This window comes from Prinia subflava, chromosome Z (genome assembly GCF_021018805.1).
Source record: "Prinia subflava isolate CZ2003 ecotype Zambia chromosome Z, Cam_Psub_1.2, whole genome shotgun sequence".
NCBI lineage: Eukaryota > Metazoa > Chordata > Aves > Passeriformes > Cisticolidae > Prinia > Prinia subflava.
In genome coordinates this window covers 81,189,779-81,207,776 of record NC_086283.1, presented here as the reverse complement: position 1 = coordinate 81,207,776, position 17,998 = coordinate 81,189,779, and the positions used below count along the sequence as shown (strand labels likewise).

General features: G+C 40.9%; 1 protein-coding gene across 2 annotated transcripts in view; it reads right to left on the bottom strand.

The window, feature by feature from the left end:
- UBE2R2 (ubiquitin conjugating enzyme E2 R2) overlaps positions 1–17,998 on the bottom strand; it is a 56,695-nt gene that overhangs the window by 16,066 nt on the left and 22,631 nt on the right. The gene's annotated exons all lie outside the window — the stretch shown is intronic.

The following is a 17,998-nucleotide window of genomic DNA, read 5'->3' as shown; positions in this document are numbered from 1 at the left end:
TCTGTGTATTTGATAAACAGTGCACCTTGAGAAATACTGATGGACAATGATAGCGTCTTGCAGTGGTCCACAACCATCTGTGAGGCATGACTCTGAGTTGAGTCGGTTATGGGAAGGCTGCAGAGGTCCTAGCACTGGAAAATCTCTGTGCTGTCCTGCTGTTCAAGTATCTGATCAAGTATCCAAAATATTTCTCTCTGGAAGGTGCACTTGCATGCTGCTTGCTGTGCGGTGGAGCAGCTTTCCTTGGAGATGCTCAGCCCACCAAAAAGCCCAACTGCCCAGCCCACCAAGGGATCTGCAGAGAATCATCTTCTGGTCCCTCAAACACAGGTCCATTTGCAATTGAGAATGCAAGAAGAGATCCCAAAAGCAAGATTCATATTTATCCTAGTTTGAGACAAATTTAGGAGGAAACCTAGTCACCCTGGACAACATGATAAGAGCAGAATTTCAGGTCATCCTCTTCCACTGAAGTACCTAACCGTGCCACTTGTTCAACAACAGAAACTTTGGAAAGTTTGATTCATAGTATACAGAAGCAAACAATCAAACAAATGGATTACAGAACTGTTAAAAGTACCTGGCTACAGTTTTACTTATCAGCACACACCTTTGCCTTACAACCCAAATTTTATGGGATCAGAGTGCCAGGTGGTCAAGAAAAGAAGGTTTTCTATTCCCCTTTATGAAAGATAATCACCAGCTCACATGGCCTTATGGTCTATAGATGCCCATTCATGACTGTATGTGGGCATGTTACAGCAGCACTGAGTTCTTACCCTGCAGTTATTTGTCACAGCACACTCAGAGCCAAGAGATTTATGACCCACGTAAACAATCCCACCGTTGAAGGCCAGTTGCATGACTGGCATTGCTCCTCGAGCAATGAATGAGTGAATGGCTTTTGTCACCACACACTGCTGCAGCAAGGACCTGCCTAGGTCCACTACATGCCACCCTGCACAGTAAGCAGAGCAGAGGTCTACCCATGGCAGGGCACGCTCACTTCAACTCAAGTGCCTGCATCGTATAGCTGCAGACTCCTCTAGACACTGAGGTTTTCCCACGAAAGCCCATTCCTGTGCTTACATGCAGTTTCATGAGATCTAAGACCTAAAACGGCAAAAGGACCAAGACTAAAAATGCAAAAGACAACAAAACTCAGGGTTGAGCTACCTACAAGATATCTTAGCAAAATCTGTCTTGTACACAGCTTCCAGGTGACCAAAACAAAAGGCATTGTGCCAGTGCACTACACACGCTGCCATGCTTATAACCCATATAGATGCTCAAGGAATGCAGGTCTCATTCCTCTCCAGTAAACCCCCTCTGCTTTCAGACTGTCTAATCCTGAGGGGTTTGTCTCAACAAGACCACTCCAGAGGCTAAGCCGAGGCACCAGTATGTCATGCAGACTCATGCAGAAGCTTTAGATCCTGGAACACTGTTTCAGATTTCTAAATCCTGTTTGACACATATAGCTCTTTATTAGAAAAGGACTACCCGCCTAAAATAACTATCACAACTATCACTACCGAATGCAGTGTTGTGTCACATGAAGGATTCTCTTGAGCTCTAGGAACAGAAAATGCAACTGGAGGAATAAGAGAAATCTTTGCTTCCCACATGCAGGCAGCTAAGAACCTAGCTTCCCTGTAATCCATCACATATTTAGAGAAAGCAGTCACTTTACATGGTGATCAGCTATTTCTAACTAGTCTGTAGTTTTTTAGTACATAGAGATTCTGTACTGGAACATAAAGCAAGTGAGGCTTCTCCACAAACCTGATTTCAGAGTCAAAAGCCTCCAAAACAGAAAGCCTCAAATTACAGGCAGGGATTTTTCCCAAACAAAAAGAGCAAAACTGTCAGGTCCCCATGGTGAGATCACACAGAATTTGAAAGCGAAACTAAGTATTTTTCCAGGCCAGTACAAACAGGTCTGAGAGAATTACCTCATCTCTTTTGCAAGAGAACCCACGGAAAGTTACGTAAGCCTACTTGGCTCTCACTGAATGCTATTTGAGTTTCTGTGTGGGTTAAGCAAGCCAAGACTTTCCAAGACAAGCTGCAAGACTGCTTGCAAAAAGATGCAGCAACAGTCACAATTACAGGCCATTTTTTCCCCCACTGAAAGCTTCATTCTAACATGTTTAAAAAAACCCCAAACCAAACAAATTAAGCAATAAACCTAATGTTAAATAGAGCTCACAGAAGAGTTTTCCCCTATAACTTTACTGATATTAGGCAAAAAAGATCTGTTAAATTCAGTCAGGCTACTAGATACTGGAGAGTGGCAGAGTTTTCAGGGAGCTTGATGTTACCTCAGTTACAGCCACATAAACTAATTTAGGAGGACTAAAGATGCAGCTCAGTTTCCCCCTGCAAGTTCCAGTCAGTTACTGCATTCATCATTTGCCTCACTCCTCAAACTGAGCTTAAACAGAAATAATCCTATTTGGGTGCTGACTTTAGCCAGCTGCATGCCATGGCTCGTTGACATCACTGAACATACTCAATAGCCAGGGAGGTGAAGACCAGTCACTAATCAATCCATTCCTCCCTTCCCCAGTTTCTAACTAGTAATGCTTATAGTCCCTAGAAAAATAATAAATTCTTCTAAATAGTCCAGTCTGGAAGAAGATACAGCCCTTTACAGACATTTACAGCTGCCACAAGAACTTCAACTTCCAAATTACACCATAGCACATATTTTAATAATATTTCTACCAGCATAGTCACTTTGTTTCCTATTTTACTGCTCCTCTGCATCTTCAACAGAGACTGCACTTCAGGTTTGTTAATTTTCTTTAAGCTGGATAAGACAAAGGCACAGGTTCTGCTATGTGTGCCGGAAAAACAGTCTCACTAGATCTTATGTGACTGTGAATATAAACCTAATATTTCTGCTAACCACTGAATTATTCACTGATTCAGTCACTATGAACAACTATTACAGCAATTTTGTTTCTTGAGATCTTGCCACATACTTGACTCAACATTTATACTTGGGTCACAACTACTCTAAGCATTCCAGACTCGTGGCAGAGAAGGAAAGCTGCCTAGCAGGGAAGGACCTAGGGGAGCTGATTGACAGTGGCTGAACCTGAGCCAGCATGTGCTCAGGCAGCCAAGAGCACCCTAGTCTGGATTAGCAATAGCATGGCCCGTGGGACACAGGCAGGACTCCCTCCTAGTCTCAGTCCTTGTTCCAGCCTAGCTGTAAATAACACTTCAGGAGTCTGACACTGATTTTTTTACACCCATCTCAAGCTGACAAAACTGAGATCCCTGATTTTTAGGCAGAAAGGCAAGGAATGTTAAATCCATCCTACCTGCCCAGTGCAAATAGGCCATAGGGGAAGCACACACATTTCCTGGAAAGCCACCAGGATCACAACTGATCTGATTTGATGATAATGGGGAACACCAGCAGCTTTTATAGTGGCCAGCATAAATTGCAGCTGCTTGGTGTTCCTGGAAGTGCCATTTAGAGATTATTTTTATTTCAAAACATCGCAAGCTTAATGCCAGCCCCTCTAAAACTCTGCATTAGTGACGGCAAGGGCTGTTAGCAAAATGTACTTAAGATCAAATACAAAAGCAGTGGCTGGAGTTTTTAAACTGTTTTGCTGTTATTTGTAATTATCTGCTACAGCCAGCCCACAGATAAGCTCCTATTGACTCTGTGCAGATACCACCAAGATGTCTAGTGAGTTCACTCACTGGCCTGCTAGACTCATAGACAGCACAAGGAGTCCTCACTTTCCTTCTTAAGGGGCACAATCAGGCTCCCCACTGTGCTCCTGCTGACTGCTCCACACACTGAACATGCAAGAAAGGTGAGAACAGGAACTACAGGCCACTACCAGGTTAAGTGTTTGTATCTAATCCCACAAAATGCCCTTTTCTGCTTCTGGCGCATCATGCATTTATACAATTCATTTAGTGGAATCTCCTCTTCCACATTAAGCCTGGATTAGTGCATGCAATATTAAACACTATGTGCTAGAAAGCATGTTCAGTAGAGGTCAGCAGTCCATACCAGCAGTCAGTTTCTCACAACAGTGAGGTTTAAAGTACCTCAGTATCATCCAGCTCACAACAGCATTATAATCAGTCCCACTGCACTGGGGGAGTGAGACTTGGTGAGGTAAAAATGAATGCAGGGCCAACACTGCTATTTCAGTTCCATTTATGACTTATGATCCAAGTAATATCTTGTGGCAGAGTTGTGTGCCAGCCTGCTGCTTTAAACCCAGTTATTGCTTTATTTCCCAACAGCACTGTATTAGTGTTTATTGACATCTGTTATGCTTTCACAGAATAGGAGCATAACTCTGATCCAAGATGAGTGACCAGGTCACTGAAGTCTTGTGAGTCCTGAAAACTCCCTTGGATGCTGAAGTGGCCACATGAACAGTAACAGTAGAAAACACATTATATCCCACATTACCTGCACTGTTTCAAAAGGAATTTAAATCACAAAGATCTGAATGGGAAGAATAAACTAGATCTCATGAGAAGGACATGAAGCATCTATGAAACAAAAAAGAAAATAGAGCCAAAATTCAGCAGAGCAATAATGAGTCAAGACGTAAGGCTAGCTTGTGCAATCAGAGACTGGTTTGACAGGCACCAGCCCATACTTGTTTCATACTAAATCATATCTTGTACACATTTCCTAATTTAGTTATTTGGGGCCCTACTAAATCTGTTGCTTTCAATGGAAGACTTCCTCTGGTACAAACTAGATTTCCTTTTCCCAGAACTTCTTTTAACAGTAAGATGTTATTAAATACTTCTGTAATACATTATCTGCAATGTTCATGAAGCTGAGATTGCTGGCAAGTCATCCAATCCAGACCAAAGCAGGTAAAGGGGCGGATTACAAGAGCACCCACCTACACTAGGTGGGTGCTAGTAACTGCCAGGTCCATTTCCATTGCTTTTGACTTTTCATGATACTACAGAAATTGCTATCATTTCAACAAGTGCAGGAGATACAACCTTCTGCAAAGTAAATAGAGTTGGAAAGAGTGGCATCCTGAAACAACAAAGTATTTAATCTATAACCTGCCTATTTTCACTAAGCTTTTGTTCTTGTCTGCTATCTCATCACAGAAAAGGTCATTACCAGCAGCTATGTAAGACACCACCAGAGTTACTTGATTCTCTTTCACAGGACAAGCTGTTGGTTCAACAGCTTCACTGAGCTCTGACACAGAGGCCAAACAATAAAACAATTTCAGGCTTTCATAAGAGAAAGCTGATGTCATATTGAGATTTATGTATTTTCCCAGGAATTTCCATGCTGAATTAGGAGACTCCGCCCTCAATTTAACCTTCATTCCAGGATCAGGCCTGATCTTAAGAGAGAAAAAGATTAAGATGGAGTATATTAGATACTGTGACGGGCCAGATGTTAGGAGATTGATACCATGGCTAAAAGCTTTGGCTAGAGATTGTGTTCTTGGATCCGACGCCTTCAGGTTGCCCACAGACTGTACACAGGCTTGAGATCAGGGTCACTGTGTGTGTGCTATGCAGACAGGCTGCTCTCTATGACTATTTTCCAGGCAGAAATAGATGAGTCAGTTCTTATTTATATCTGTACAAACACACCAACTTCCCCATTTAGACAAAAACAGGAAGAGTAACTCCAAATGTGTGAAACTTAAGTGCAGCTTGATATTTGCTGAAGGAGTCAGAGATACTTGGGGACAATACATCTAAAGTTTAAACAAAATTATGCATCTCCTCTTAGGCCTTTGCTTCAGAGTAGAAACTGGGACTTAAACACCTTACTGCACATGTAACTGGGCATGCTGATACCTGAACTGGCAAAGCTCTCACATGAACATAACTATTCGAGATACAATTTCTGTCCACCTCAGATAATGCATTTTTTCATCTCTTTCCATTTGTAAAAACAATAGTTTTGCTGGACCAGTGGTGGGAATATTTGAGACATCTTATTCAAAGTATCATGGTACATTACTGGCATTTCTGGCATCATGTGTAGAAGTCCTCCAATTACATATGTAGAGGGTTGTCATTTTGGCCACCTCTCTCTACTTGCCTGACTTCAGGGTCCAAAAGACTGTCTCTTTTAATAAGAATTGAATTAGCCTATGATATCTTCAATATTTTGTTCCATCTCACAGTTTGGAATTTAACTTTACTGAGTAAATAATTCATATTTTTTAAGCAGATTTACACAGGCACATCTATGGAATGGTTGACTGTGAGACAGCATGATATACTTCAGATTTATCCTGGTAGTTTATCAATGAGATTAAGGGCATCCTCAGTAAATTCACTGATGATATTACTGATCTAGCTCCGTAGTGCAGTCGCACTCTGAGGACAAAGGATGCCACCCGGAGGGACCTGGACAGGCTGGAGAGGTGGAACTGCACAAACAATATAGAGTTCAAGAAAGCAAAGTGCGAGGTCCTACGTCTGGATTGTTGCACACTCACGGAGAAGTGAGTGATTGAAAGCAGCCTGGCAGAGAAGGCCTGGGGATGATGGTTGATAAATAACGTGATGTGGGCCAGCAGTGAGCACCTACAGCCAAGAAAGCCAAATTATCCTGGGATAAATCCAAAGAAGTGTGGCCAACAGGTTGAGAGTTGTCATTCTCCCCTCTACTCTTGTGACATCCCACTTGGATCACTGTACACAGTTCTGGTGACCCCAGCAAAGAGAAGGACATGGAAGTGTTGGAGCAAGTCTAGAGGAGACTAAAAGTTACTGAGAGAACTGGAGCACCTCCTCAGTGAAGACAGATTGAGAAAGTTGGAGCTGTTCAGCTGGGCAAAGAGATTGCATGGAAACCCCATAGGAACCCTCCAGTATCTGAAGGGCCTATACAGAAGCTGGAGAGGGACTCATCATTAGGAACTCTAGATGGGCCAAAGACTAATGGGCACAAAGTGAAAGAGAGGAAATTGAGGCTGGATATTAGGAGCAGATTCTTTACTGTCAGGGTGGTGAGACACTGGCACAGATTGTCCAGAGAATACGTAGAAGCCTCATCCCTGCAAGTGTTCCAGGCCAGGCTGGATAAGTTTTTGAGCAACTTGGTCTAGTGGGAGGTGCCCCTGCCCACAGCAGGGGGATTGGTACTGGATGATCTTTAAGGTCCCTCCCAAACTCTTAAGGTTCTGTAATTAATCAGTGCCAAAACACATCCCAATTTTCAATAATGCTAGAGAGAGTGTCTGTGAACTTTACCAAAGCACAGCAGATTGTTTTGTTGCTCTGTGAACCATTTGTACCTGCTGAGTGAAGAGATGTCCAAGCCAGCTAAATGTGAGAACACCCTTTTCTTTGGCCTGTTTTTACTATTTTTAGTCAGTTCTTTGAACAAGTACCATTCGTGAGTCAGTGAATGACTAATTGCCTTGATTCTCTTCCTATGCAAGCCAGGCTGGATGCAAGAGGAAAACTCTCCTCAAGGGACAGCCTATCACATGTTCTGCTAAAAACACAGGTCAGCTCTTGATGCAGTCACCTCTTTCATAAGCAGCAAGGGGAGAGGCATATTTATAGTATTTTAACTGTAAAACCTTGCATTGTGCTGCAGTGTTATACAACTTTGTCTTTCCCAGCATGGCAGGCAGCAGGTCTCTGATGAGATTTCTTGAGCTGGCATACCAGCAGCCTTTCTTTAAATACGGGACACAGGCTTCTGGAAGGTGAATGGCAGCACTCAGGAACTGCAGCTGAAATCTTATCTATGCTGGCTGCCATGCAGAAGCCAACTAAACACTTGTGCAACCTTGTCACTTGTTTTTCAGCCACTGTATAACTGATCACAAGCCCTCCTGCTTGGAGCTGGACACAGGCAGTAAATTTAGGTAGACTGAGCAGTAGCAAGCAAGTGTGCTGCACCACTTCCAGGCAAACAGCTAAATCAGCAGCACCACCTCCTAGTGTGGAGACCCAACAGCAATGTGTTCATCTACAGGTATAACCCTATAGTGATACAACTGTATTATGCACAGCCCCACCCAGTGTACAACCCATCTGAAAAGTGTCTCTGATCCCGCACAAGCGAAGTCTGATACATGCCCACCAGCTGGCCCCTGCCCAGCATCCTCCAGTTCACTTCAGGAGCCAGCACTGTGTCAGAAGGCATTTGCTAGCAAGAAGCTTACATCTGAGACACAAAGGCAGATTTTCACATTATCGCATGATGCATCTGCATTATCATGGGCTGCTCTCACCAGACCAAATATAAAGTTCTAGCTTGGATAAATGCATTAGCTGATACACAGACATTCTTGCTGCACAGGCTATTCTTTCTACAGTAACATGTTTTGGGTGGGCTTTTTTTGCTAGTGAGGAGTCAAATTAAAGAGGCATTCAGCATTCTGTCATTCTTCACCTCTTTTCACCTCTGCCTTATGCTTCAGAGATCTGGAGGTCACAGCATTACAAAAAGCATAACTTTACTATGGATATACAAGAGAAAAGTGCAACACTTTTGTACTAGCGTTAATATTTCTACCTATGTTCCAACTAGCTGCCATGTCAATTACTAATGCAACATCTAGATAAAGCCAGAAACATCAATTTGCTGAAAAATCTCCTGAAAGAGCCAGCAAAAGGGAGCAAAGCAGGTTGAGTCATCTGCAGTGCAGCATAAATTAAGGTATCATTTATACTTCTTATAAAAGAAGGACTACTGCAGTCAAACAAGCCTGGTACAAGAACACAAAGCCTTGAAATTCAAGCTTGTATTTAATTAATTGGAACCATTAACTTTGAATGTATACCAGGTGAGAGTAGCAGTCAGGAAGAACCACTTAAGCCTACCACAGGTTAAGAGGATTAAGGTCAAGGCAAAAAATAATGAGACAGGTGTAAGACGAGAATACAGGAAAAGGGATCTTATCATTTGAACTAAGAAAGATAGAACTTGTAGGAAAGTCAAAGGAAAGTTGTACAGTTGTGGGACTAAAAGCAACCTTTTAAGTAGCTTTCATATTATGCACTATTTTCTGCCCATACAAAGAAAAGATCTGAAGGAAAATTAGAACTCATTTAATTTTTCTTCCTGTATTTAAGCATGTCATAGATATAGCTCTTGATTCAAAGTGTCTTAACTTCAGAAGAAATTTGTGTGACAGATCACACCTGAGTGGCATAACAGCGATGATAACACGAGATCTATGGTAGATCTACAGTCTGCTCCTAGTAAGAAGTGCTGCTGAAAAAAAAGCCCCCAAATCCAACAGTGGGGGAAGAAGCAGGCCAGTCTAAGGTAGGCAACAAGATGAATTGCAGTATCAGGCTGACAGCAAGAGCTCTTGCAAGAGGTGCTGCATTTATAAATACTTGTAGGAACAGGTGATATGGCAAAGAAAAGGGTACTTCCAGACAGAACGAATTTTCTATTCTGAGGTATCATTTTCTACTTAGACTCTTCTGGTATCTACCTTCTTATGATTCTTGGATAACTTACTTTTCAGCTCTGCTTTCTAAGGTCTTAAGTGCTCAGTTGAATGCTAGGGAAACAGACAAAATATGACCTTCCAAAGCATTCTCATGTATATGCCAGTAGCCACATAACAACTTTGTAAGTTGAAGGCTCCACAGAAACAAAGCATGTTGCCTTCCTGTAAAGACTCATCTAAATGCTCTTTCACTTTCTCAATAACAGTATCATCAAATGTGACTACAGAAACCACTTATAAGGATGCACATTGTGTCTGATAGCTCAAGTACAGTGCTCCAGCATGCTTCCACACTCAGAAAATGCAGCATCCATACAGTCAGTTTGCAAACTGGGTTCTCTTATTCCATCCAGAGAAAAATGATACCAACACATCTGCAAAAAACTAAGACTGAGCACTAGGCCTGATCGTGCATAGAATAAGCCAAGGCTATCAAACCCTAAGACTGGCAAGAACAGACAATTCATCCATATTTGTATGCTGGACAATCCCATTATAATATTCTTTCCTGTCTGATCAGATTAATTCTTGAAAACTTATGTCTTCATGTTGTTAGGTCACTAGATAAGACACACTGCACCTGATACACTCTATCAAATTACAATGCAGTAATAAGCATTTTGCAGCAAAAGTCAACAGTGTTTTATAAGTACAGACCTATTATGAGAAACCCACCCCAGTTACACAATTAAGCCTGTGAAGCATAAAATAACCTGTGCTAGTAATGAAAGCCTTATCTATGTTAGGATAAAATATGTTCATGTTAAAAGAAAATTATTTACCCCCCACTCACTGTTAAATATTTTTGTGACCTACCTAAATATTTTCTTCCACCTACTAGCAAGTAATCCAAGCTTCTAGGTGCTGATGCTTTAAGGTTCATCAGATGTTAATAACCAGTTGTTAATAACTATTTCAAACAGATGATTTGGATTCAGTCATAGTACCAAGAGAATGGCTATATTTTGATATAAAAAAGAATTAATTCATTGCTAGTAAAAAGGTGTTACAGTGACAGATTCAGATATCTATACACTACTTAGAGTATAAGCTGCTTCCTGCCACAGAAATGAATCCAAAGCATGACTTGGAGGAGCCTCTAGTGGTGATAAAGTAGATGTGATTATGAATTAGCACATGCTTAAGGATAAGATAAGAGCCTTGCTGGCATTCACATAGCCTACAGACACACAGCTCCTAGTCAAGCTACCAGCAATGTGACCTGCAAGCCACACACACACTTGGGACCAAGCAGGATATTTTTTCAGTAGTGCTCCACCTACAAATTTTACCTTGCCTTGATTCAATAAGGAAACCAAACAGAGTTCAGCTCAGTCAAGAGGCTTCTTGACATCTTCAGCTTGTAGGCAACATTTAGTGCAACACCTGAATAGAGGTATAACCTGACAACTTGTTTAATCTCTTTCAGACTATTATTTTTTGCAGGGAAGTAGATGCACAATACCCTGTGGCAATGAGTTCTACAGTTTTAACTGTATACTGTGTAAAAAATCTACTTTCATTCTGACTCACTTCATAGTTCCATTTAATGCATACTCATTCTTGAATTAGGAAAAACAGTAAACTGTCATCCTCTCTTGACTTTTTTTTGGTTTAATACATGGCTTTATAATCTCTAACTGTATCCCTCCTCAGTCATTACCTCAAGAATTTTGAAAGTTTTCTAGAATGGGGAGTAGTGTTGGTACCAGTTTTCTCTTAGTAAGTTATACTGACACAGGCAGACCACTATTTTTAAATAAACTTTGTCTATGCACACAGAAGGCAAGGATGTGTAAGCCTTGCACTGCAGAAACACATCCTTTGAGCAATTTTACAGTGACATTAGAGCAGTATTTTACACAGGTAAGAACACTGGAGAATATTTTGTTGCTGCAAAAGAACTTTTCCATAGTGTGAGCTTTGATAGTATCAACTGGAAGAAGTTCTGTTGGAACTCCATTTGGCAAGACCAACAGGTGTCATTAACTCTGGAGGTCCTCCAATCTTGTGACCTGTTGAAGCCACACTGATGTGGCACATAACTGGAAAGCTGCCTTCACTCTTTCAGGAGGCCCTGTAACATCACCCTTTTTGGTAAGCACAAATACTGATGCAACACTTCTTTTAGCCTAGCACAAAAGAAAATAAAAAAATCACATTTCGTGATTTGGTTGCATGGACTCACATATCATTTAGGTTCCAGTACGAGCCCTTAAAGAACTGGAGCATCTGGCATCAAGCACCAAACGAAACAGCCGGCTTTTGTTTGTAGTTACAAGGTTCAGATGCTGAAAAAGTTAATGCTGTTTCAGCACTTTGCAACAACAATTGCAGGCTTGACAAAGTACTTCAGAGGTTTGCTTTTTAGCAGCTGAAAAATTTGCCTGACAACAGGTCTCCATCTTTCCTACACTCCTTCTGCTATGCACAGTGGACTTTCTCCCAAATCAAATAATTAATATAACTGGTGATCATTTTTATTTTCCCAAATACTACCAGAAGTTATACAACTGTTTGCAGAGTAACTTAAAAGCCTTCTACATATGATCCATACGTTTATAGTAATTGCCAATTGCCAGGGTTTGTTTTAGAAGGCCTAAATAGAATGAAGTAAAAGGAGTACAGCCTTTGAGGTACCTTATGCCTAGAAAATAATATATTAAATAGTAAGCCTTATTTAAATTATAAATACAGGAAACCACATTGCTATGTTAGACCTCTGGATGAAAATTATACTGCAAAATGACTGGAAGACAAAAATAATTTCTTTACCCTTATGTTGCTTACAAAGCCATACTTTTACATGGCTAGAGTCTTATTTCTGCATGGATTCATTTCCTGGGAAAAAACCCAGAGTTCTGCAGATGCTACTGTGGAACGAGCATACAATGATGTGCATTTAAGAGCTCTGTATGTCTTGGCAGATTTGGGGGGAGATCACAGAATTGGCTGGGATGGGAGAACACCACAAAATGACCAACAGGAGTCAACTGTTTTCCTATAGCTGCTTTACTCTGTGCTGTTCTCAGCTGCTTTTCTCTAAAGGAACAGCTACGTGATGGAAATTTTAGCCTAAGAAAAGCTTTATGCTATGACTCTTCAGTTTTAAAAGTAGCTAGCCACAGAAGGGGCAATGCTGGCACACAACAGGTCACAAAAAGTTCTAGGTTATGCACCCATGTCATACTACGAAGAGTTTCAAGAAACACATAAGGGGAGTACCTACACTATAAGGGTGGTGGAATGGGGGACAACTGCACAAACTCACTCCAAGCAGCCTGCCAGATCCTGGAACAAAGATCCTTTTGTTCCTATTCTTGGACATCTAGTATTATTTACTAGAGCTGCTGCTCAGTCCCTCCTACTCTACCTTGGCCCAGTTTTTACTGCCTCTAAGGAAAAGCATTTTCAGATGACCGTAACTGTCTCCATCACACACTGCAAGAGCAGTGACCTTCAGTGGCGCTGCTGACAGTCTGAGGAGTAAAGTATCAGATCCAGGCATCTTCTTTGCTGTACTGAAAGAGTTACGCATTTCCAGATCCACACAGTTTGCCTCCACACCCTCCACTCCTGAACTGGCCCTGTGAAAAAGACTATGCACCTTAGGAATGGCCCAACTGATTCCCATAAAGTACACTAAAGTAGAGGTTTGGGTGATCTGTGTAACATACACTCACAAAACCACTCCCAAGATAGACCTTAGCCATACCATTACACATTTTATGCATCAGGCACACAAACGGCTCAATCAAGCAGCACAACTCTCTCTAAAGATCTCTGCACATCTGACCTTTAACATTACACTTGCCTGGTCAGCTTTATACTGTTCTGTAGCCAATATTGATGGAATTGGTGCAACATGGAATATCCCGCAGATGTCCAAAACTACTTGGATTTAAACTCTCCCACTGGAAACAGAGGATTACACCTTGCTACTCAAGACCAACAAACCTACTTTTCATAATGGCAAACACCTGAAACAGAGTAACTGTCAGACTTTAAGGTACAAAGTGGTTCCATGACATAGCAGCATTTTTTTCCTATGCGTCAAACCCATAGACAAGGAACATTATTTTAATGTTCACACAAGTACGATCACATTGAACTTGTTAATTTTAATTAAAATAATCACACTGCTCTTACCAATGAACATATGTCTTGGAGTACAATAACAAAACCAAATCCCCTGGGTTTTTTTTCTTACAAAACACTTCAGTGCACCTGAATACAGCCAGAAGCAATGTTTATATATCAATATGAACATCTTACTACAAAGATGTTTTGCAGTAGCAGCAGAGCTCTCCTCCCCTGCACAGCAATACTAAGCAATCATACAATGATGAGAGAATCCCTTTTAAATCCCGCTTTGCACCCACTTATCAGAACAGTCATGAATACCTACTCTAATAGGAGTATCTTCAGAGATTTTTAGAAACTTATTTATCACCTTTGGCATTAATTATGTCAGCAGAAGTTGGTGCTTTCTGAAACCTATTGGAGAAGTAGATAGCACATTTACCACTGTCATGTGAATTCAGGAGGGGAAATCAAAGCCATTACTATCCTAGGAAGTAGCAAAACTCACACATAGTATTTACAACATCAATTATTTAATGTTTTTGTTTCAATTCCAATTTGAACCACAGGAAGCAAAAAAGAATTTCAGTGAGGATCTTAAGCAGGGTACCTTTAGCTACATTTCTTTATGCTCAGTTTCCTCCCTTCTCAGCCACAATGCTGCTGAAGGATTTTAAAGTGTATTAACTTCAGTTCATTTACAACATCACCAACGTTAAACATATGTGTTCAAACCAAACTAGGCGTATCAGCAGGGTAACAATCTGCCTCTCAAACAGTCTGCAACTCAAGACACCCAACAGAGTTTCAAATTAGCATGCTATGCTTTGAAGTTCAGAGAAGTTATCCTCTCCACCCCAAGGAATTACCACCACAAATGAGAAGAGATTTCCTAAAAATTTCTGTTAGAGAAACTATGCAAGTTTTGTTCCGAAGGCTACTGTTCAGTATTCACTATGTCAAAAAAAAAACTCTAAAGAAGATTGTTTTTCAAGGAACTCTTTGATATTTGAAGTGCTCAGGTCAGAGCTTGCCAACTTTCAGCATCAGTATAAAAAGCAAGAAATCATTTAACTCATATAAGTATTTTAAAAAAAATCAGAAGCCTTGACAAGTTATCCCCTATCTCATTTTAAGACAGGCATTGACATATGCAGCATGCCCAAGAATCCTTAACCTTCCTAACAGGGTACCTGAGAGCTACTGAAGTAGATGCACTGTACCTACCACAGAAAGCAGAGGGAATGGTAAAGACCCTTGCCTTTGACTGTATCATTAGCCTTCAGCTTCATGTGCTACAAAATAAATAACATCATATTGATTTTGCTAATCCATTCCAAATATGGTACACTTCAAACAAACCTGCAATGTAAGTAGATTAGACAAAACTGACAGGCCAGTCAATGAGTCCAAGAGCAAAAGGGGAACATCTAATCTGTTCATGACTTCTGCTCTAGTATCCCAGGAAACCAGCTGCAGCTGCTTGGTTCAAGTTGTGTACTATGGCAAAGATGTCTGCAATCCCACTCTAATAACCAGCATTTTCACAACTGCTAAGCAATGTCTGCATGGCAGAGCAGCAGTCCCTCTATAGAATCTGGAGCATGAACTGCACATGCAGAAGCACAGTATGTCTGGGGACCCAGAGCACTCACATCTCAGTAATGTTTTTACTAGGTCATCAGACCCTACTCACCATACAAGATTTGGAGAGACATCAGTATAAAACCCACCTCACACACAAAGTACCGTAATGAAGACCAGGATCAAGCAATATCACAAGCTAAATGATCATTCAGTTCAATTCCTTGGAACCACATTGCCACTCCTTAGTGATCTAACTCAAGAAAACTTTCTTAATTTCATTAACACATTTACCCTGTCCCCAAAATATAAACAAAAAGCATCAGAGTGAATGTTTGCTACATGGTAGTTTAATTATTTGCTACTTGATAGTATTTTCTAATTTTGATGTCTTGACAGCTATTAGTCTTCAGCAACTGACCTATTTGATCATTAACTTGGTCTAAATCACCTAGAATAATCTAAAATCCTAATTTACTTTAGCTACTATGTGTGCCATTTTAGTCTGTCACTTCATAGCCTTGAAACACTTGTCTGTACAGGAAAGATTCAAAGACACCAAACTGACTACCCACACTCCAGAAGTCAGCATTTAAGACTCCTCTCAGATTCCTCTCAGAGGATGCTTTCAGAGACATATTTATCCCAGTATTATTTCTTTTTGTGCTACACAGTTCAACTGGTACTTCTCAAATTGTCATAATGCTAAATAAAAAAAGGCTATGGGAAAATTAAAATATGTAAGGTTAACTGAGAACTATTTTCCTGCTAACACAGAAGATCAGGAGTATTAAACTACACTCCGATATTCTTAGTCAAAACACTCTACAGAGACCCCATGTGAGTCTCTGGTGTCTCAGGCAGACAGGCTGCCACTCTACATTCAGCATCTCATCAGCATTTGCTAATAACTTTTTGCACAAACGCCTGTATTAATTTACAGTGGATGACCAAACTACATTAAAAGCCTTTCTTTTGTTGTTTTTTCCTCCTCATCAAAACACCCATAGCTAGTTCAGCTGCCTTAAGTATTTTATTAAAACCTACCAGGCAGTATCAAGGACAAAATAGTGGACTGAGCAGACAGAAGCAATTGTGATCTAGTACCTAAATTAGTATTGGAAAGGACAATAAATTAAAATTAGAGTTTGATTCAAATGTCAACTGTTGGAAGTAAACTCATATTAGTGCCAAAGTGAGATCTGGAGATTCTTTCAAGCTCATTTTCCATGCAGTCAGCTTCACTGTGCCGTAGTGTTGTTGTCCCAAAATGGTTTCCTTCACCCGCTGTGCAAGAGGCTGATCCCCACACAGAGTTGAGGGATTTGATTTATTTACAGTTCTGCACAGAAATGGGGGCTGGTGGTGAATCACAAAGCCAGCACAACAACTATCAGAACCTCTCATTTTTTCTACATTTTAGCAAACAAAGGCATTAATGTTCACTGGCTACAAATTACGGAGTTCCCTCCTCAGTTAGTATTTTATCTTCTATTAGTTAAATTATTCCCTCACTTCTTAGAGCACACAGACTAATAAGCAATTCTCTTTTTTTGAGTCAGTGGGTTTCTTGGGCCAGTGGCACGTGAGTTGGTGGTCCTAATCTTCCCATGACAGAATTACTTTTTACCCAGCTGAAGCCGATTTCTCAATTGTTGACTTTATTAGCTTCTTCCTTATCTTGGGAATTCTGCCAAATGTCCTTGTGGCTGGTAAACTCTGTATTCTTTGTGCCCACTATGAGTGGTACAGCCCGCTTCCCAACCTTTATTAATCTGAAAATTGAAGCATGTCAAGCCCTAAACTTTAATGAGGCCGTTCTACTGACAAATAATGTACCTTTCTAACTAACACCTGGAAATCCAAGTGAAGAGCCTGTCAACAGCGAGAAGGCACTTTGGAACAACAGAAAATGTTACAGTGAACTCATTAAAGCACTGAGAAAGCTCAAGGGGTACTAGATGTTGAGCACAGGTGAAAATTAGTTGTAAAAGGACATTAATGATGCAGCTTGGACATCTCAATTGAGCAGGGAGACTCCAATTCCATGAAGGTATTGCAAAGAGGAAGCGGCATCTTTGTAAACTTTATTGTTACAGCCATCCAGCACAGTAGAAAGTATTCACTGTACTACCTCATAAACTTCTATAGAACTAACTTCAAATTATCTCTAAAAACCTGAGCTTGTGTTTGGTTTTTTCTTAGTGGTAAAGATGCCTTCCTTCCCCACCTATGTTTGAATATCACCAGGTATCTTCTCAGTATCAAGCTTGCTCACTACTACCCTGCTTTCCCTGTTCCCCTACAGACATTGGAAGCAGCAGTCATGAGGATGGCTCAGGAGCACAGTTGTGCCTGTGCACAATCAACTGCAGCACAGCAGCTGCTGAGGGAAACAGCAATGCACTGGCAGCTCAGTGCCAAAACACTCCCAGAGCTTGTTTTGACTTACAGCATTTTAAACAAGTAAGGTCTAACAGGTACTGTAAGTGCAGTTTAGCAGTTACATACCCATCAGCTCAGGGCCCCAAACAAGCACCACAGTCAATGTGTTGATAAATCGGGACAAAAGCAGCAATTACTACATCAAATGGATTATTAAGAACCAGATGAACGATGACACTGTGGGCAGCCTTGTCATTGGTATTTGGACATCAAAAAACCTGAAGTGTACAAATTGTTGTTTCCGGTCTCTTATACTCAACTATGTGTCTGACAAATGCTCAGTAGTACTGCTTAAAAACAACTGAGAATCCAAACTAGCTTCTGCAAAGAACAAACCGGTGCAAGTCACAACACAGGTTCCTCCTCCCACCCCTCCTGGCACTACTGTGTAGCCAGATAACAAACCCTAACCC